The following is a 22,215-nucleotide window of genomic DNA, read 5'->3' on the forward strand; positions in this document are numbered from 1 at the left end:
AGAGGTAAGGGAGAGTACTCAAGGAAGGACAACCTTGTAAGAAGGAGCTAAGATTTGGGTTCAGAGCTTGTTGAAGGGGTACCTGCAGTCCACTTGATGGCACAGTTCACTGGTTTGTCCAGACCAGAGGCGGTTTTCAGTTACTAGGCAAGCAGGAAGCCATTCTCCAAGGTTCAGGGAAGCTGCAGGTGGTGTCTGGGTGTGGGCCTGGAGAGGGAGTGAGGATTCTTCCTGCACGCTGGACAGTGCTGGCTGGACACCTGGAGCGTAAGGGATTTGTATTGGGAAAGTTGAAGGAAGGTGATCACCAGCCTGGGCCAGGTCTGTGAGGTCGCCAAGGAGAACCATACGTTCTGGGACTGTGACTGGGGCAGAGAACTACCTGGTGTCTTTATACCCACCTTGTTTACTGATGGTGGAGCTGCCAGAAAGCAGCAGGTGAGCCCCGTCAGGGTGAATTTGGAGCTGAGAGACTATAAATTGATGACTGGCATGGAAACTTGTCAGGTTCTAGAAAGGTTTTGGTGGGAGAAAACATCATAAGGGAAATATAAAAAATGCTTCACCTGTCCAACTCTGACCTCCCTGTTTTGCAATATACTGTGTAGCCTGTCCAAACCAAGAACCTGGAATAAAGGTTAAATAGCAAAAATGTCAGGTCATTTGGAAAACAGGCCCAGTAAGAAACCTTGGGCTAATATTTTCAAAATCTAATGAATTTGATAATTTTGTAAAAGAAAACGGATCTGAACTAGAAATCTGGGACTATTATAAATATTCTGGAATTATATGGATGAAGATCAGAATATCAGGGGAGTAGATTGCATTCCTTCAATTGTTTTTCATCAAGGTGCCACATAACTTTGAGTGTTTTTGGAAATTGAGCGTTTCCTGCAATTGGAATGCTTTGTTTTGTAGTATTTGTTTTGTATTGCTTCAATTAAGCCTTGATTTTTTCTGTGTCTTCCACATATTACTCTTAATTTTGCCTTTCAAGACAGTCTCACATTTTGCTCTTCCTAATATTGGAACCAACAAAAATAATGCTACTTCCATCTTTCAGGCTGTTTCTAGTTTCTAAATTATTTTTTTGGACAAAATTTTATGTTAATTATTGTCTCACTTCTTTTTGAATGCTGTCTAGCTTTCCCTGTGTTGTTTAAATGTCTACATTGTACAAATGATCCAGAGCCCTACTTAACAGCAAAACTCTAGAGTACGCACTTTATTTTTCGTAGTGATATATGATTGACATATATTAGTTTCAGGTGTACAACATAATGATTTGATATTTGTATATTTGATATTTGTATATAAATCTAGTTAACATCCATCCACTGTATTTTTTCTTATTGCCACTCATAGCTAATTTTTTTCCAGCTTTGTTGAGGTATAATTGACAAAATGGTAAGATATTTAAAGTGTATATCATGATGATTTGATATACACACATTGTGCAAAGATTCCTCCATCTTGTTAATACATTCATCACCTCAAATTTATCTCTCTTTTTTTTGTGAGTTTTCATTTTTTAAGAAATGTGGCATCAGATGTCCAAGATGCATAGAGTAGATCATAAAGGATCTACATATTGTTCTTTGATAATTTATTATTCCATTCAGCATTCATTTATTTGGCTCTGCGTGGCAGTGGAAGGAGGAGAGAGGAGTGTAAGGGTGGGTGAGATGATGACAAAGTATGGCTGTCGTGAGGAACTCGATGGAAATATATAAATGGATACAGTTACACTACCCCAGGTAAGTATTGTTTCAGAGAAATGAAGATGGAGCAACTGCTATTAAGGCACAGGCGATGGAGCAGCTAAGTGTCCGGAAGAATCAGGAATGAGTTCGCTCAGGAGGGAATGCTTGAGCTGATTTCCAAAATGAACAAATTTACCATCAAAGAAATTGGTTGGAAGGGTGTTTGCTCTAGGCAGAGAGTAAGATGTGCAAAGACTTGAGTCATTAAAAAGGTCTGATACAAAATTACTGACTTGGAAGGGTATGTTGTGTGTTGTAGTGGAAGAAACCAGTGCTATAATATCGGGCAGATTTGTTTTATGATTCCACCATTTATTAGCTCTTTGTTGTAAACAAGTTCCTTGATCTTGCCTGAGGGTTTATTTAAATTTTCCCTTCCATTTGTAATAGGTACTTGGCAGTTTTGTTTCAAGAATTAAATGGTAATGCCTCACACATGTGATTTCAGTAAACACTAGCTGCTAATAATGTTAATACACCTAGGTGGGGGGAGGCGCTAGGAATAAGACAGAAGGCTGAAATTACCGTTGTGGTGCCCCATTCTACTCTGTGCACTGTAGCAAGAATTATCCTTGAAAAACATGTCTGACGATGTTGTACCTCTTCAAACTTTCCAGTGGCTTCCCATCTCAGAGTAATTGTGAAGTTCCTTCCCTAGCCTAAAAAGCCCAGTAAGGTGTGCCAACACCTCTCCCTTCACCCCTGCAAGGCCGGGACCTTTCCTGTCACCCCATTTGCTCTGATTCAGCCACATTGGTCTTGCTGTTATCAAATAACTACAAACATGCCTCTGCCTCCAGGCCTTTGCAGTGTTTCCTCCCATCTGGTCAGACTTTCCACAAACAGCCCATGATTCCCTCCCTCAATTCAGGTCTCTGCTCAAATGGCACTTTACCAAGCAGGCCTACCCTGACCCCTCCCCGCCCAGGCCCCATGCTGGTATGCTTTTCCCCTTTACTCCTACCTTTTCTTCACTGAATGTTGAGGGCAGGAGCTTTGCATTATTCACTGTTTACCCCTCAACAACTAGAATAGTACCTAAGGGTAATTAAAGTGCTACATAAATAGTTCTTCTCTGAATGAATGAGGCTGAGAAAGTGGTTTGGGGGGCCATCCTCAGGTGGCCCCCAAGAACTTTGGATTTTATTCTGTAGGCAAAAGGAATGGGGCCGGTGTTCTTGATGCAGCTTCAAGTGAATATTAATTTTTGCTACTGTTGCTGTTAGTCCCTACATTGATTTGTGGCTGCAGTCAAATTGAACTTTTTTCCAAATACAATTTTTCTTCTTTCCAGGAGTTAGTCTTTAAAACCTGATACCATGACATAAATGCATTATGTTAGTAATTTTAGGAAATAAAGCTAGAAAGTAGGCCTTATTTAGTTTTTGTTCAGAAATACAGTTTTACTGAGGTTCCTATGGTATTGTAAAATAAGTCCCTAGAATATAGGTTTTAGTTTTTTATAATAATATTTAGCTATTTATTTGTCTTAGTTTGCAGTACTAAATGTTATTTAATTTACTGAATGATAAGTGTTGGCTTTTGGACATGAGTATAAGAAGACAACAGAAACAAGCACAAAGAAGTCTCTTGGAGTGGGATTCAGAAGCCCTGATGACAGGAGCTCTGGAAAGACCTCAAGTCATTTCGGTCTTCATTTGTTTTTTGTTTTTTTTTTTTGGACCTGGGGGAAATATGAAAAATTTTATTCAGAAAGAGATTTACTTATTTCATTATTCCCAGTTAAAGCAGAATCAATATTCTATTAAAAACGAACAAAGTTTAGCAAACGTTTCCCAACTTTCCACTGTAGTTCTCATTCTTTGTGTTTTTCTGAGTCAGATTTCGTACGAGGGCTTAAAATTTAAGTGTCAGATTTTCCCCCCTTGGGGTGCCTTGGGCGAGTTACAGCTGTAAGATTCAATTTATAAAGCAGAACTAATTGGGCTGCCTCACACACTTGTAAGGATTAAGTGAGATAACGTCTGTAAAGTGTTTGCTTAGCACAGTGCCTCACCATAGAAAGTGTCCAGTGGTAGCTGTTATTGATAAGTGCAATTATGTCAGTACTTGTTTTCAGAGCTTCAGCTAGTTATAATTGTTGCCATTTAGCTGCCTGTGTGTGGATATTTTGTAGAAATAGATGCCGGTCAGTGTTAGTAAGGACTGTTTAAAATTTTTTCCCACTAGAGGGCACTATTTTGGCAGCAACCAGATAAATTGTGTGATTGGCCTGCTACCCATTAATCTGGCTTTGAGCTCAGCCCCTGGCATTCATTCACCAGTTACAACTCTTGGAAAGTGCTGGAATATGTTAAGAAATGCTCTTATCTCCCTCTCCCTTCCCACACCAAGGTATAACTATTTTGTTTTGAAGAGAAAGAAACATCTCTCTCCATTCTGTAGACCAGATACATTCTTTAGACTGTAAGCATTATGATTAGGATCCCAGTTCTCTTCTTCCTCTTCAGGATGCTTCAGCCCAGGGTTCCTGTTAGACCACTGATGTCCTTTGTGCTCTGTCTCTCCTAGTTACCATCCCCACACTCACATAATGGAAGGGTGCTGGAGCCTAGGCAATGCTTTTGCCATTGTAAAGTGGTGGCCCTTGAAAGAATACTTCGCTTTGGGTCTTCAGCAAGGTATAGGCTTGGCATCATGAGTTGGGAGTGGAGGCTGAAGGGAAGTACACTTGTTACGTATCCTTTAGACCTCTTCACCGTACCTATGATTAAAGCAAGTTTAGCTGGTAGACTAAGCCAGTGGCCATAGCCTCCCCGACACTCTCACTTCAAGTCGGGGAAGAGAGAAGGTGTGAGGTGGGGAACGAGTAAAAACAGGGGCAACGAGGTAAAATACGAACTTTGATAGCATCACTATTTTGAACTAACAGACCCTGTTTCGCTAGTCTTTTCATGGATTAGTAGAAGTTTCAGATTCCTAGCTGGTGACCATGCCTACAAAGTAACTTTACAGGGGATGTTACAACATCTGTATCCTGGTTTGCATGTGACTTGTTTTCCGTATACAGTAGAATGTCGAATTTGAGGGGCTCAGTTTCAATGTCAGGTCTCTACTTAGCCATGGTCACAAAGAGGAGCCCCCAAATATGAAAGGATGAGTAAGGTATAGGGGTAAGGGGTGAGGAGTAGAGGGGAGGATCTGCCAGGATGATTGGAAGCCTAGGAATCCTCTATTGTCTAGTAGGGATAGAAGGGGGACTCCCCTTTGTAGAGTTCTGAATTGTAAAACTAGGAGCTGATGTCTCTGTATCCCAGTTCTAGGATCTAGAATGTCTAGATTTTATAGCACGGAGTTTTTATAGCATTCTCTATGACCCATAGTCTCAGGTTCAAGTGGAAAAGTCCAAACTCTTAGCATTACCTGTGTAGCAGGGGACTTTCTGGCTGTTGGAAGGCCTCACTTGGCAAGAATGACACAAATGAGGGCTTTGGTTCAGTACTTTGAACAGTATCTTGTCCAAGAATCACATATTCTGGGCTTCCCTGGTGGCACAGTGGTTGAGAATCCCCTACCGATGAAGGGGACACAGGTTCGAGCCCTGGTCTGGGAAGATCCCACATGCCATGGAGCAACGAAGCCTGTGCGCCACAACTACTGAGCCTCTGCTCTAGAGCCTGCAAGCCACAACTACTGAAGTCCGTACGCCTAGAGCCCGTGCGCCTAGAGCCCGTGCTCCGCAAGAAGAGAAGCCACTGCAATGAGAAGCCCGTGCACTGCAACAAAGAATAAGCCCCCTCTCACCGCAACTAGAGAAAGCCTGCACGCAGAAACGAAGACCCAATGCAGCCAAAAATAAATAAATTATAAAACAAAAAGAACCACATTTTCTGACCTCGAATAAAAAGAGGGCAAGTTAGGAATGCTTTTAATGTTGGCAGAGTTGAGATAAGGGGTGAAATTAGAGATGACTAATTTCACTACTGACTTTAAAAGTGAGCAACCAGGGTAGGACAGGAATAAAGACGCAGACATAGAGAATGGACCTGAGGACAAGGGGTGGGGGAAGGGTAGGCTAGGACGAAGTGAAAGAGTGGCATTGACATATATATACTAGCAAATGTAAAATAGCTAGCTAGTGGGAAGCAGCTGCATAACACAGGGAGATCACCTTGGTTCTTTGTGACCACCCAGAGAGGTGGGATAGGGAGCGTTGGGGGGAGATGCAAGAGGGAGGAGATATGGGGATATATGTATATGTATAGCTGATTCACTTTGTTATGCAGCAGAAACTAACACACCATTGGAAAACAATTATACTCCAATAAAGATGTTAAAAAAAAGCAACCACTGGTTGTACAGGAAGTAGTTTATAAACAGTCTAGTAGAAGTAGTCATCCTTTTAATAAAGTAGGATGCACCCTACCTGGAAGAGAAGCTAATAAATGATGATTAACTGATTCTTTTTTTATATAATTGAAAACTTTTTAAATTTATTTTTGACTGCGTTGGGTCTGTTGCTGTACGCGGGCTTTCTCTAGTTGCGGCGAGCGGGAGCTATTCTTTGTTGTGGTGTGTGGGCTTCTCATTGTGGTGGCTTCTCTTGTTGCAGAGCATGAGCTCTAGGCGCGCGGGCTTCAGTAGTTGTGGCGCACGGCCTCAGTAGTTGTGGCTCATGAGCTCTAGAGCGCAGGCTCAGTAGTTGTGGAGCACGGGCTTCATTGCTCCACGGCATGTGGGATCTTCCCAGACCAGGGCTCGAACCCGTGTCCCCTGCATTGGCAAGCGGATTCTTAACCACTGCCACCAGGGAAGTCCCAGATTAATGTATTTTAAAATGGCAACCGTCAAGAGAAGAATCTAATAGAATTCTCTACATGCTTTCCAAGTGATGAATATGCTCAACTAAAATAATATGCTTGTGGACGGGTATCAGTATTTGTCAGTAACTATCTGTGTGAAAAGCCATGTTCAAAGATGAAATATGTAACATCTCACATAGGTCAGCATTAACAAATGAACATTTGTAATTGGTTTTGCTGATAAGGAGCAATAACTTTGAATCCCATTTAAGCAAAATGTTGTCTCCCCAAAAAGAATTCAGTTTTTCTCATTAGACTTGTATCATGAAAAATTGTAGACATTATTATATTTTGAATTTTATCAAACATTTGTGGAAATTTATTTTCTCTCTTGGTATATAAGTACCGATGTAATATCTTTGGTTTTGCTTCTTAGATCTCAAGGACTAAAATACTTACTATCTGGCTGTTTTCAGGAAGATTTTGTTGACTCCAGCTCTAGAGGAATATTTTTGGAATATAAGATTGAGGAATAATTCCCTAAGTATACAGCAGAACTATATATTGAATATCTATAGCCCTGTGGGGATTCAATTGCAGTGTAAGAACTGAAGCTTTCTACATATTTTAAATTCTTATTGATAGATTCTTTGTCCCAGAGACTTCTTAACATAGGAACACCACCAATAATAAATGCTTAATTTGTAAATATATGCAATTTTAAAACCTAACTTTTCCAAGTATTATAATGAGTGCAAATTGACTAATTAAATTCCTTGAAGTAACTTAAACTGCAATTCAAAATAGTATATCTGATTCTTTGGGCCACTTTAAATAACAGATAGAAAATATATAAATAGAATGATTTAAAAAATATTTCTAGCATTATGGTTAAACCTAAACATCAACATCATGACTTTAATTCATTATTTCTGTATTAGATCCTATATTTTCCAAGGATTATTGTTATACTTTTTTTATAACATTTTTAAAAATTTTGTTTATTTTATTTATTTATTTTTGGCTGCATTGGGTCTTTGTTACTGGACGCAGGCTTTCTCTAGTTGCGGTGAGCAGGGGCTACTCTTCATTGCGGTGTGCGGGCTCCTCATTGCGGTGGCTTCTCGTTGCAGAGCACGGGCTCTAGGCGCCTGGGCTTCAGGAGTTGTAGCTCGCGGGCTCTGGAGCGCAGGCTCAGCAATTGTGGCACACAGGCTTAGCTGCTCTGCGGCACGTGGGATCTTCCTGGACCAGGGCTCGAACCCATGTGCCCTGCATTGGTAGGCGGATTCTTAACCACAGCGCCACCAGGGAAGCCCTGTTATACTTCTTCTGCTAGCTTGATTAATTGTTGAACCTTCTTCCTTCCAGTTATATGTGACTATGTCTCAGTCCTTCCTGATTTGGGTTCAGTATCTGCTTTCCCTGGATTACTCTTCTTACTCATTGTTCTCTTCCCTAGTTTACTGCAGTATCTATGTAGAAATAATATACCTGTAATTTATAAACAGATATATCATTTAAATTTTTTTAAATTAATTCAGTTTTCTTTATTATAAGCTGTTATTGAAGTATGATGAAATTTTTTTAACACAAGTCTTGCATAAGAGAAATGTGGCAAAAATCTTTGAATATACATTTTATTTAAAAATCTTTTGGAGCCACAAGCAAGATTTAGGTGGAGCCATATGTAGTGTTGCTTATGAATAAAGATATGAGTATGTATACTGTGGAATTCTCAAGGTGGGTATATCAGGATTAGCTGGGTGGTATTTCTTCCTCAACTCGATCACTGGGTTGTGGTGAGGGATAATGTATTGCAAGTGTCAGTGTCTGGAGACAAAAAGAAGTTGACAGCCTCTGTTACATTGTATGTTTTCATTCTTAAATGCTGACCAAGATATCTTCATAGTTACATATATTTCAGAAAACAACGGTTGTATGTGACGAGAAATGTTGGGTGTTTCTTTGTTTGTTTCCAAGGGCTAAGTGGGGACTCTGGAGTCAGACCTGTCTGTGTTGAGGCTCTACCACGTGATAGCTATATGACCCTGGTTTAGTTAACTTCTCTACACTTTGCCTTTCTCATTTGTAAAGTGGGGCTAGTGATAGTACCTACATCAGAGGATTGTCATGAGCATTTAATGGGACAGTAAAATAGATCATAAAGGAAGCCTCGATAAATGTTTACTATTATATTATTACAATTGTTATTAGTCACTAGGTATAATGTTTCTATGTTTCTTTTGCATTGGAGCAATAGAGTGTTGCTCATACTTAACTAACTTAAGATCACTGTGATCTCTGCTCATTTATCTGTTGTCTACTTCTTGGAGAAGTTAACTATGCCCTTCTAAACAGATATATCACTGATATAAACCATTACAGTCAATATTTGCTGAATGAATGCACATGAGCTGTAACAGAAGTTTTCTGGAGTTGGACTCAGCTGATTTTGTTGTTCATATCACCGCTCAATAGCCTTCTGTTCTAAAATGCTGTTGGATTGGCACTAAAAATTACATATGAAGCAATCATATTGGGGAACAAACAAAAGCTGGAATGTTGAATATCTTGAATTATTATGTCAATGAAATCTTGAAAAAAATGGGAGTGTTGGGAATCCAGCAGTGTTATTTCCCCAAATAATTATATCTCTAATTCAAGTGAGTAGAGCTAGACAGTCCTAAGGGTTATTTAATCTAGCCTTAATTTTATACACATGAGGAAAACTGACTTAGCAGGGTTAAGGAACTTGTCCAAGATCAGATTGTCATGTAGAGCTGCGTGAATAGAATATTTTCATTTTCTTCACAAGTTCAGAGCTCCTTCCCAGCTCTTTCCCTTCTCTGACACTTATTTTAGGAGCCCATACCCACATAACACCTGTTAGAATTCTTCCTGAGAACATTCTGCAGTGGGTAATGGTAGACTATGGGAGCAGTGGGAACACGTATTGAGTCTTTTCCCACAAATGTCTGAAAATTAAATGTATGGCATTGATTTTGAGGTGACAAAATATTTAAAATAAATTAAGTTTTATCTGTGGGACCAGTAAGGGGATTTCCTCATCTTGTTACCAGGGTACTATAAAACATAGTTGTTGTTTTTTGTTGTTGTTGTTTGTTTGCAGTACGCGGGCCTCTCACTGCTGTGGCCTCTCCCGTTGTGGAGCACAGGATCCAGACACACAGGCTCAGCGGCCATGGCTCACGGGCCCAGCTGCTCCACGGTATGTGGGATCTTTCCGGACCGGGACACGAACCTGTGTCCCCTGCATCGGCAGGCGGACTCTCAACCACTGTGCCACCAGGGAAGCCCAAACATAGCTTTTGTCTTGTTTAATTTTCCTTGTGATATTTGTTACTGGTGCAAATCATTACATTGTTGTCTTTGAGACAAGAGTCTATATCTTTTATGATACTGGTAACTGTCTCCAGTGTCTGGTCATCTGAAAGTTAGCAATAGATAAGAAACATTTGCATAATAAGAGCATTGATCAATCTTGTTACTGGTAGACATTTCAAAGGAAGTAATCAAATAATTGCCAACTTTATCTTATCAGCTTTTTCCACCTGAATCATAGAAGGCAGATAACTTGGAGATGGGGGCCTCTGGGGAGATGTTCTTATTGAAACAAAGAAGCACTGCCTTTTCTTCTATGCCAGCATGGCATAAAGGAAGAATCCAGTTGGCTCAGGTTTTCTAACAGAAACAATATGATATATGTTGTTTTCTGCTTAACCTTTCAACCAGTAATTTTAGCACCCACCAAGGGATCTTGCTTGAAGCAATTATTATTATGATAATCTAATGGTGATTTTCTGTTTCTTTCATTAAAAAATATATTTTTGGTGGATATCTGATGAATATCTTACATAGATGTTAAGGACTCCTGCCTTCCCACCAGCACTGCCCATTTTGGAGACTAAAGTGACCATGGTTTAAATGATGTTAAATGGTGAAAGGGTGGGTTAGAAGAAGATGAAGGGGTTAAAAGATAAGAAATATATTGCCAGTGGTACTTAGGTATGGTCTAGATAGGAAGTTCACTGTAATGGCAATAAGAAAACCTGGGTTTTAGTTACAATTCTGTTATCTTAATATAAGCAGGTCTTTTATTCTGATTTTCTAATTTGCAAAATAAGGACAATTCTATAAATGATTCAAGGTAATGGGTGAGGATGTAGTAACTTGACTTACTAGGAGGGATAATAGGCGGTTTATGAATTCAGATGTCCTTCTACCATATTAAGATAAGGGTGTGTGGCTTCCTTGGTGGCGCAGTGGTTGAGAGTCCGTCTGCCGATGCAGGGGACACGGGTTTGTGCCCCGTGAGCCGTGGCCGCTGAGCCTGCGCGTCCGGAGCCTGTGCTCCGCAATGGGAGAGGCCACAACAGTGAGAGGCCCGCGTACCGCAAAAAAAAAGAGTAGAGAATGGCTTCATAATTTCTCCTAGGAAAGGAAGAGGCAGTGGTCACTGACGAGCGTTTTCCTGGTGTGTCTCTTGGCCTGTATCGTTACCACAGCATCTGGAGTCCTGATTCTCTCCCTGGTTTATGTTAACAACTCTCAGCCCCATTCAGAACCTGGAGCCCTGCCTCTGCAAACAGCAATTCCCATGGTGCAAAAGGCTGTTGATTCCAAATTCAAGTTTCTTAATCATTTACCTAAATCCAAGGTATGGATCACACATATTAGGAAAAAGAATCATCTATTATAAATGGTGATTCCAAAACAAAGTTTCCATTGCTTGTTTTCTAAGCTTTGTTCTCTCTTCATTGGAAGGAAGCAGCTGCGGGCTGTTTGGAGGAAGGGAAGTGAGGGATAGAGAAGGGGGAAAGTTGGGTGGATATTGGCTCCAGGCAGAATTTTTCTTTAGTAGATAGTTCTATGTTTGGCTGGAGGGGAGAAGTGCAGGACAGCCCTGTTCTCTTGCCAAGATAGGTGTTCTTTTTTTTTTTTTTTTCTGGTACGCGGGCCTCTTACCATTGTGGCCTCTCCCGCCGCGGAGCACAGGCTCCGGACGCGCAGGCTCAGCGGCCATGGCTCACGGGCCCAGCCGCTCTGCGGCATGTGGGATCTTCCCGGACCGGGGCATGAACCCGTGTCCCCTGCATCGGCAGGCAGGCTCTCTCAACCACTGCGCCACCAGGGAAGCCCTAGGTGTTCTTTTTTAGGTCAAACAGAGACTGACAGCACTGCATGTACCACGTTGTCTCCTGGAGTCTCGCAGACCTATTCTTTCACTTCCTTTTAGGGGCTCCAGTACTCACCACACCACCTTGCCTTTTCCGTTGTGCTTCCCGCTTACTCCGTAGGCCATGGTGGCCTCACGTTCCAGGAAATGGCCTCCATGCTGATGATTTGCTTATGGCTTCTCAGGTGTTTGAGTTCCCCGGTGTTGCAATCCAGTGGGCCTGGTACAGGAACAATGCCACAGACTATCTCAGCATTGAAGAAGACGCCTTTGGCAGCAGCCTGAACAGTCAGAGATCACAGATGACTCTGGGGACCCTGAGAATAAAAAGCAGTGGCCTCCGAACACGGCTATCTTGTACAGGTATCACCAGTTTGCCCACGTTCTGCCCTTAAGCATTTGTGCTGTGTGTCCTCAGGCTAGTATTTAGGTTGTTGCAAAACCTACTTAAATAAGTGGTAGACAACATCCAGGCTTTGGCTGTGTACTCAATTAGATTAGTTATCAGTGCCTTGAAGCATTAACCTATTTGTTTTAATTATTCTTGGCATCACTTTGAACTTCCTCTTCAGTATGAAATCATTTTTCATACATTGTTAAGCTAAGATCACTGTTCCATCTTTTTTTTTAATATATAACTTTATTTAATTAATTAATTAATTAATTTATTTATTTTTGGCTGTGTTGGATCTTCGTTGCTGTGCGCGGGCTTTCTTTAGTTGCGGCGAGCAGGGGCTACTCTTCGTTGCGGTGCATGGGCTTCTCATAACGGTGGCTTCTCTTGTTGTGGAGCACGGGCTCTAGGCACACGGGCTTTAGTAGTTGTGGCTCTTGGGCTCTAGAGCGCAGGCTCAGTAGTGGTGCACGGGCTTAGTTGCTCTGTGGCCTGTGGGATCTTCCTGGACCAGGGATCGAACCCGTGTCCCCTGCATTGGCAGGCGGATTTTTAACCACTGAGCCACCAGGGAAATCCCCACTGTTCCATCCTTTGAGCCAAAGCTAAAACTGGTAGCTGTGATCTAATGATCAAAGAAACTACAGCTTCCCTCTAAGGAATAAAGCAGTGACTGTAATAATAAACTAGTTTGCTGAGTGCAGCCTGGAGTCTCTGAGATCAGCCAGTTGGATGCCCTTTTGTGGTTTAGACCTTTCAGAATTCTTTGGAAGTGAAATTAGTGTACTTACTTGAATTTCAAATAAGTCATTAATTCTGAAATGTATTTATGGCTTCTGTATTCCAGACACTGGGGAAGCTGTAGTGACTAAGCTCTCATAGAACTTTCAGAGTTTGGTCTTACCCTGATGATCTTATTAATAGATCAGCCAGTTTTTTGTGTGTGAGATATTTCTGTTGTTGTTAATAAAACTCCTTTTTTATTCTTGGACAACTCACTTGATTTTAGAATTTACAGCAAGAAGAGAGATTAGAGCTTTATCTATATGAGATTATACCCTTCTTAGAAGAATACCTGGACACACAGTAAAGCACTATGTTATTCCTATTCCTATTATTATTATCAAAATTGTATGCAGACTTTTTCTTATCTGGTAAATACATACGCCTCTGTATGCATACACACACAAACACATGCAAACACACACATGCATGTGTGTACACATGTGCCTGCAGTCTTTTCAGACTATCAAACTAGCATGAACTTAGAGCTCTAAATGCTCAGTGGGGGTGGTATTGCCCAAAAGGGGGCAAAAACTGGTTGTTAGCAGGGTAAAAATATTACTCTTTTTATGTATAAAGCATAGATGTACATGTAGCACATGAGCAGTATGTGTATGCAGTATACACATCTACAGCACCTCTGTAGTGTTAGCATTTCATAGGGTGGTGATTAGAAAAAAAAGTCTAACGTGGTACCTTAGAAAGGAGGTAATGAAAAAAGGTTGAGGAACATTGCTCTAAAGTAGTGTTGGATGAGCTCTTCCGTTTATGTTTCAGGGGACAGCATGGATTGGGGCGGTTGATGATGGTGCTGTCGTTACCACGTACAGTGTTACAGCTGGCCAAGTGATCTTCTTCCCTAAAAGCACAGTACACTGGACAGAGAATGTGGGGAGTGAAGACTGCTTTTCTTGCTCTTCTTTTCTACACATCATGAACTTCAAACCCTGGAAGCTGATGATGTAATTTTTTCTATACCTGAGGACATTGCTTCCAGGTCACTTGAGGTCTGTACCACTGCTGAGAACAAATCCCATGAGGGTACAAAGAGGGCATGAATATTTGGGTTTCTAAGGTAGCAGTCAACAAAGTGACATTTGGGTACTGGGCTCAAGAGCATTGAAGTTGAATTGCTCTTTATTTTCCCTTACGAAGGACTGCTATAGGAAGCTACTGTATAGTGAATTGGTAGAAAGGTTATGATATAGTTAATACAAATTACTATAATTTTCATTTCTGAAAAGCCATATGCTCATCCAGGGCTAGCTTTGCTAGAGATAATGTAATTGTGTTTTCCTAATCTAATGCAGAGGTTCCCCCAGTTTTCCTGAGGAATGGCTGCTTTTCTCTCTCTGATCACTTTCAGTAGTTATATACCACTAGAGGGATTGCTGATCATGCTGGGTCTAGAGGGTCAGATGTGGATGCTGACAGTGCAAATGGGTGATCGGAATTGGTGATGGCCCGTAAGTGGCACCTGGAAGGGGTTTTGTGGTAAATTTAGGAATCTAAACAGTACGATTTTGAGATTTATCTTGCAGCAGATCCTGCTCTAATGTTATAGTGAGAAGTAGAAGAAATGAGTCATTAGTGAGAGTGTTGGTAAGCATGGGAACCAGTGTATGTTTTTGCAGGAGTTTATACCAATGCCCATACATTGAATACGTGGAAGGTTTTCATAGAGATCACAAGTCTTAGGCTCATGGAGGTCTTTTGATGGGGCCGCGGAAAACCACACTGGTGCCAGTGCTGCCCAATCCTCAGCTACCGCCCCTTCTATTGCTAAAATTTGTACAATGTTTCACAAATACCTTATAGGGTCTCTTATGTGTTTCAGCCTGAAGGTGGAATTAGTTTCATTAGAACATTCCATAAGCAGAAAGAGGATGAGGGGGTCAGTCTTCCTCCCAACTTGGCAGAACTGGTTGTCAATGCTGATTACTCACAGTCTCCAGATAGCCTTGCGTGGAGATAATTGTATGACCTGAAAGGTATAGTATGTTGTTTTGTGAAGCCTTTTTAGTTAAGTATTTATATATATGATTATATAGGCGTATTGGATTGAGATGTAATGTGTTTTTTACAGTGGGTCACAGCCAAGAGAAGTTTGAAAAGACATTTCTCAACAGAGTAGGAAATGTGAGAAAAGGCCTGGAAACAAAAGAGAATGTGGAAAAAAAATTCAGAGTGTGAGGGGGGTGTGCTGGGGCTGGGGGATGCTGTAGGAGAAGAGGCTTATGAGAGACGAGAGGCCAATCATGTAGCAATTAAGGGGCTTTAAATAGGAGAGTGACACAATGAGGTTTTTAATTTATTTATTTTATTGAGATATAATGGACATACAACACTATGTTAGTTTCAGGTATACAACACAGTGATTCAATATTTGTATATATTGTGAAATGATCACCACAGTAAGTCTAGTTAACATCCATCACTATACATAGTTAGTTACAGATTTTTTCCTTGTCACGAGAACTTACAAGATCTTAGCAACTTTAAAGTATGCAATACAGTGTTACTAACTATAGCCACCTTGCTCCACATTACATCCCCATGATGTGTTTATTTTGTAAGTGGAAGTTTGTGTCTCTTGACTTCCTTCAACCATTTCACCCACCCCCACCCCTGCCGCTGGCAGCTACCACTCTGTTCTTTGTATCTGTGAGCTTGGGCACTTAGGTTGTTTCCGTATCTTGGCTATTGTAAATGATGCTGCGATGAACATGGGGTGCATATATCTTTTTGAGTTGGTGTTAGTTTTGTTTTTTGAAACGATGACCGATCCAGCTGGATTGTGGAGAATAATTGGAAGTGGCCAGGTGAGAGGCAGGGTGATGAATTAGGGGGCTCCCGCAGTCCCTCAGGTAGGGGATGATGGTGGCCTGCACTATGTGAGAGGGGAAGAATTGTTGAGAAACAGAGAATTTAGAGATGCAGGACTGACAGGGCCTCGTTGACCTATTGAGGGGAGAGGTAGGGATTGTTATTTAGGATGACTCTCACGTTTTCCAGCCAGGTCCCCTGACTTGAATGTCTGTCTTAAAGAGGTCACTCTATGTTAGAAATTTCAGGAGAGTTTGGGAAGTTAGGATAGTATCTGACAGTATCAGATCAATACCTTGGGGGAACATAGGATGTGGTATTGGCAATTCCTACCACATAAACTTTCTGTGACTATAGAAGGGCTCTGTACCTTACTGGAACTGCATTTGACTCTCCTCTTGTAGTACTATTTTGAAGTAGTTTTATCTTATTTTGTTTTTTAAACTTCATCTGATATAAGTTCAAAAGAATATCAATTTCCAGGGGGAATAATACAATTGGCACAATATTGGAAAAATAGAAGTGAACTAAGCAACAATGAAAATTTTTTTAGTGAATTCCTGAATCAGGTAATTGAGAAAACTGTTTTGAAATTATTAAAACATTATTTATTTAATTATTATTATTTAATTATTATTAAAATGGATGAAATATGAGATTTAGATTGGATTCATCATTTTTCTGGACAAAGGAAAAGGAAAGAGCTAGTCAAACACTGGTTGGTTTGATCGATGCAAACTATTGATTGAGGCCTAGTGAATTTGGGAGCTTAACTTCTTGGCGTGGGTGGTTACATTAACAAAGAGACTGGATGCTCATGAGGTTTCTCTGTTCATTTCTCTTTTCATTTTCATTTGTTTTAAATGCTCAACTGGCTGTATCGCTTAATGACTAAGAGCACAGCTGTGGCATCAAATTCCCTGATTCAAATCCCAGTTCTGCCACTGGGTGACCCTAGTATACTCAACCAACCTAGATTTTAATTTCATCTCATAAGGTTGGTGGCAACCTTATAAGATTATTATAAGGGACAAGTGACATAATAAATGTAAAGGACATAAAAAATTGCATGTTCTCAGTGAGGGCTTCATAAATATTAGTTATTATTATGATTATATGAATTGTTAAGTTGCTGAGTTGAATGTTGGCTAAATAACTGGATTTCATTTTTCTTTTTCTTTCTCAAGCACAAAAATGCCCTCACTTTGAGTACACTTAGGATTTATAACAATGGATTAAGATAGCCACATTTTCATTTTAATGCAAATGAAATGGGATATGTAATAAGTGGATGTGCAAAGGTAATTTCTCTGTGAACAGGTTTTTTTTGAACTTTCCTTTTCAGTGAAGAAAGAAGCAAACAGGAGGTACTTCTTTGTTTTGGTTCAGTTGTTGGTAACATAATAGGACTCTGTGCCAATGGCTTTCTGGGCCATTTCCACAGAGGATACCATGCAGGTCCTGCTAGGTAACTTCCAAGTTTGCTCTTAGCATGAGAAGGGGCTAAGAACATTTCAGAACTGATAAAGAGGTTTATCACTAATGGTGAGGGGCTGGAATACCTGCCTACATGTTCAGAGTTTTGCATTCTCAGGTAATGCAAGCATTTAATGTGCTCCACTTTGGGGACCGTGAAATTGGCTGTTTGCCCCTCAGTGTAAGATGAGTTGGTGGGGGTGAGGTGTGGAGCACCAGCAGGGTGGCCATATATCCCCATTTATCCAGGATCCTTCTGACGCATACTTGTCATCTTGGTGAAGTTATTAATATCACCCCCTTTGATTCTTCAGAAAAACCACACGAAGTAGCATGTTACTACAGGGCTCCTGGGGAGATCTACAGGTAAAATGGGCTTCTCTAGCTTGTACCTGAATCAGTCTTGACAGAAAGAATCAGACCAGACTGAAATTCACCTTTTTTGTCACCCATAGCAAAAGTTTTATGTTTTTAGAAGTGAAAGCTTTAATAAATTGGAAAAGGGCATTGTAATCTTCCACAAATTTAATTTCAAGGATCAGATTTTATTTTTGGTGTGCTTTGTGCTCATCTGTGTGCGTTTGTATGCACATTTAGTCTCTAACTCTTTTTTAAAAGACCATTAGGATGCTGCTCTCCCAGAAGGCTGAATTTTCCCAAGCAAGTAGAAAGGAGGGCATAGAGGTGGTAAAACACTGCAATTTAAATCCTCTGCCTAATTAGGGAATGTAATTGATAGCCCTCAATTAGAACATGGTGATTAATGCTCTTTTTGCATGATGTTCTACACTATTGAATTCACTAATGCATTTTGAGGGACATTTACTTTATTATTATTATTTTTTTTTCTTTTTGCGGTATGTGGGCCTCTCACTGTTGTGGCCTCTCCCGTTGCGGAGCACAGGCTCCGGATGCGCAGGCCCAGCAGCCATGGCTCACGGGCCCAGCCGCTCCGCGGCATATGGGATCCTCCCAGACCGGGGCACGAACCCGTATCCCCTGCATCGGCAGGCGGACTCTTAACCACTTGCGCCACCAGGGAGGCCCGACATTTACTTTAAATAGAGCATCTTTTAATTTTTGTGGGACTTTGTCTCAGAAACAGGAGAGTTAATGTGAAGGATTGCCTCTTTTCTGCTATTTACCCTCTCTGAGAAGTCCCTTTATAACCATATGCTTTTATCCATCTGTTCTTCACTATGAATACTTATCCTTAATGAATATTTGATTTTATTTGCTTAACTTCAGCATAATTTTTTCCCCTCCTCAGGTGGGCATTATCAATGCTCAGTGTACGATAGAGTTTAACGTTCACATTGGAGATGTGATATTTTTCCCCACTGGAACCCAGCATTACATTAAAAGTACATGCGATAAGGAATTGCTTCTGGTTCTTGCCTTCAGCACTGGAGACCAGGTGAGAATAAGCCAGTTTAAGAGAAATTGCTGAGTGCCAGTGATGTGCAGAATACTCTGCTAAGCAATGTATCTGCATCATAGGGGGCCCTCAGTGTATGTGTGCCGAATAAATGATTGAATGAATGAACTGGCTGAACCAATGTGTGAAGAGAAAGCAGGTATTAGAGACTATGATTAATATCTGTGGGCAAGTGGGTTTCCTAATATCTATCTCCAGAAATGGGCTGGCCTTCTGACGTTGAGGTGGGCCCTTGTACTACCTTACATCATAGAGAAGCAGAGTATGATTTTTGAAGCTTTGCCAGTTCCCAGACAGAGAGGGAGAAGCTGAAGTGAGCATGGCTAGTTTATTCTTCTGGAATTTACTTGGCAGAGAGAGGAAAAGAAGAGTCTCTTGCATATGAAAAGAAACTTTAGGAGACGTAAAGTAACATTGAGTATGATTGATCCGTGCTACCAAGAAGGAGTAGCATTCCTTCCCATCATTCTTTGTTTTAAGCAAATCTGATATATCATGATCTGTAGTATAAAACATACATTAAGAGGAATTGTTTATTGTATTACATAGTTGTTTGCTTTTAAAAATTCACCCCAGTGTTCCTTAATTAGATGAATAATGTGTTTGAAAAACAAGAATAAATAGTGGAATTTAGATTTTTGAACAGTCCTTAGGACTAGGTTCCCTGCTGAGACTGGGTGAGAATTATAAGAGTCTGGGTATTCCTGGGGCAAATCCAGGAACAGACAGACATTTCTCTTGGCCATGGTTCTTCCTACATGGAGACCCAACAAGATCTCCAGGGGAGAGCACAGCATGAATTCAGCAGTATCATCTACAGAACCTACGCCATCCTGCTCAGTGATGCTTATTTCCCATGATGACACTTTCCTTCTTTGAGGGACACTGGAAAATTCCAGCATCTGCTTCTCTGGGTCTCTAAACCTTCCTGGGGGTGCCTGGGATGAGGTTTGTGAAGAGCTCTGTGAGGAGGAGATGCAATGGAAAGCTAGCTGTAGACTCTCGGTGGGAAGAGGATTCCAGTGTCCCCTGCTTTTGGTGTGGGGCTCACCGCTACTGCCACCCCCTTGGTAATCATTCTCTACAGCTGTTATAAGAAAAAATGATGAAGCAAAATGAAATCAAATCAAATATAAATAGGAAAAGAAGGGAAATCTCATTAAAACAGCAAGTTAGAGTTAAAAAAATTAAGATCAAGAAAAGGGAATTTTAAAAATTAATTAAAGGGCTTCCCTGGTGGCGCAGTGGTTGAGAGTCCGCCTGCCGATGCAGGGGACACGGGTTCGCGCCCCGGTCCGGGAGGATCCCACGTGCCGCGGAGCGGCTGGGCCCGTGAGCCATGGCCGCTGAGCCTGCGCGTCCGGAACCTGTGCTCCGCAACGGGAGAGGCCACAGCAGTGAGAGGCCCGCGTACCGCAAAAACAAACAAACAAACAAACAAACAAAAAAATTAATTAAAGATTAATGTGATGTGAAAGGCTAATAGCAACAACTTAAAACTTAAAAATATGAAAGAAGGATAAAAATAACAATTGAAAATTATTAAATACAAGTCAAGAATTAAAGAATATAAATCTTTTGAAAAGAGAATAGAAGTAGAGTGTTTTGTTTTGTTTTTTTTTTTAATGAAAAGAAGCAATTTAAGGGAGTGATCCACAACAGGGAAGGAAAAAATGAATCAGAATTTTGGGTAGGAAGAATTTTTTTTACAACTATCCCCACCACCAGGAATGTCTGATATGCATCTTGAGGGAGCATAACCCCGACTAACCCATTAGAAGGGGTATTAGGGGTGTTTCTAACGGGGATTTATTTTGCATAGGGGTATGAAGGGAAAGAGGAAGGAGGAAGAATAAGAGAGAGGCTGAGAGACAGAAACACATGCCTAGAGAGAAACACAGAATGAGACATAGGGACGCAGAGAGAGACATACATGCCCAGAGACACACAGAGATAGAGACATAGAGACAGAGAGACAGAGATCTACAAAGAGAATGACACAAACACAGAGAAAAAGAGAGAAACAACACAGGTACACAAATAGAAGGAGACATACAGACATAGACACAGAGAGGGACAGAGACCCATAAAGAGACAGAGACAAAGAAGGAGAGACACACAGATACACACATACCCAGACCCAGACAGACCTATACACAGAGGGGCAGGGAAAGGCAGACATACCTAGAGACACACACACAAAGAGTTAGGAGAGAGATTCAGAGACAGATAAGCTCAGAGACACAGACACAGAGAGAGACAGAAACACAGTGAGAGACACAGAGAGACCCACATACATGCAGAAATTGAGAGGCTGAGAAAAAGAGAGGTAGTGTCAAGGGGGAGGGGTGCAGAAAGGACAATAAGATCGTGATAGAGAGAGGGCACAAGGACAGACAGACAGAGTCAGAGCCAACCAACTGGACAGCCAGGCCAGTTAGGCAGAGATGAACGACTGTCTCTGGCTGTGCAGGAGGAGGACCACTTATCTGGCAGCCAGGTCAGCCTCCATCATGTACCTGTGGGCATGGAGCTCTGAGAGGCCCTTTTGCCACTAGTCCCTGCTTACAAGTAGACAAAAGGTCTTGCTCCCTCTTTAAAGAGAACTACCTCCCAGTGGGATGGAGGTCCCTTCTAAAGAAAGCTTCAGGGCTTCCCTCGTGGCGCAGTGGTTGAGGGTCCGCCTGCCGATGTAGGGGTCACAGGTTCGTGCCCCGGTCTGGGAAGATCCCACATGCCGCGGAGCGGCTGGGCCCGTGAGCCATGGCCGCTGAGCCTGCGCGTCCGGAGCCTGTGCTCTGCAACGGGAGAGGCCTGTGTACCGCAAAAAATAATAATAATAAAAAAAATAAAGAAAGCTTCAGATGCCTCAGCATCTCTAGCTATCAGTCAGACTTTCCTTATTCCCAGAGTCGAAATGGTGAGCTCCCCATGGCAAGAGAAGACAAGTGTACAAGGGGACCATTCGCAGGATTTCATAGCTCCTAATGTTACACAGCTATGTACCTACAGTCTTGAAAATGCCTTGATGGCTGTAAGATCTTTGTAGGAACCTGAGTAATTTGGTGCTGATACATCTTCTTTTTGTTTCCACTGTCAGTTGCAAACCCTTGACATGGACGATTATCTCCAGGCCATAGCAGACCACATCCTGGCCCAGCTTTTCTTCAAGCAAAGTGAGTTTAAGAAGATCCCCAAATTCAAGGAGGACCAGGCAATCAACCTGCCTTAGATTTGCTGATGATTTCTTATCTATTCTTTGCTCTTCATATGTTATTCTTGCTGTTTTTAAAGAAGGTCCACTTGGCTAATGAGCTTGGAGCTCTTTATAGAGTGATATTGGGAAAGCAGGTATGAAGCAGCCCTGTGGGCTCATTTAGCTCATAAGATCATAGTCAATTCATGCTAAGGGAACATTTCAGTGTACTCTGTGCAGATTATCTATGGAGGGGATTTGATAAATTAATATATTTTTGTATGGATTTTAGTCACATGTTTGTATTTGTTTATTGTCCTTTTGTTATTTCAAATTTATTACTCCAGAGGAAAATCCATTTTTTTTGCATATCACT

The 22,215-nt window shown here is 41.3% G+C and overlaps 1 pseudogene; it reads left to right on the forward strand.

Annotated features, from left to right (window-relative positions):
- The first annotated feature begins 2,612 nt into the window (after nucleotides 1-2,612).
- Nucleotides 2,613-21,875, forward strand: LOC132502509 (uncharacterized; annotated as a pseudogene).
- Nucleotides 21,876-22,215: the final 340 nt, after the last annotated feature.

This window comes from Mesoplodon densirostris, chromosome 15, assembly GCF_025265405.1.
Source record: "Mesoplodon densirostris isolate mMesDen1 chromosome 15, mMesDen1 primary haplotype, whole genome shotgun sequence".
Taxonomy (NCBI): Eukaryota; Metazoa; Chordata; class Mammalia; order Artiodactyla; family Ziphiidae; genus Mesoplodon; species Mesoplodon densirostris.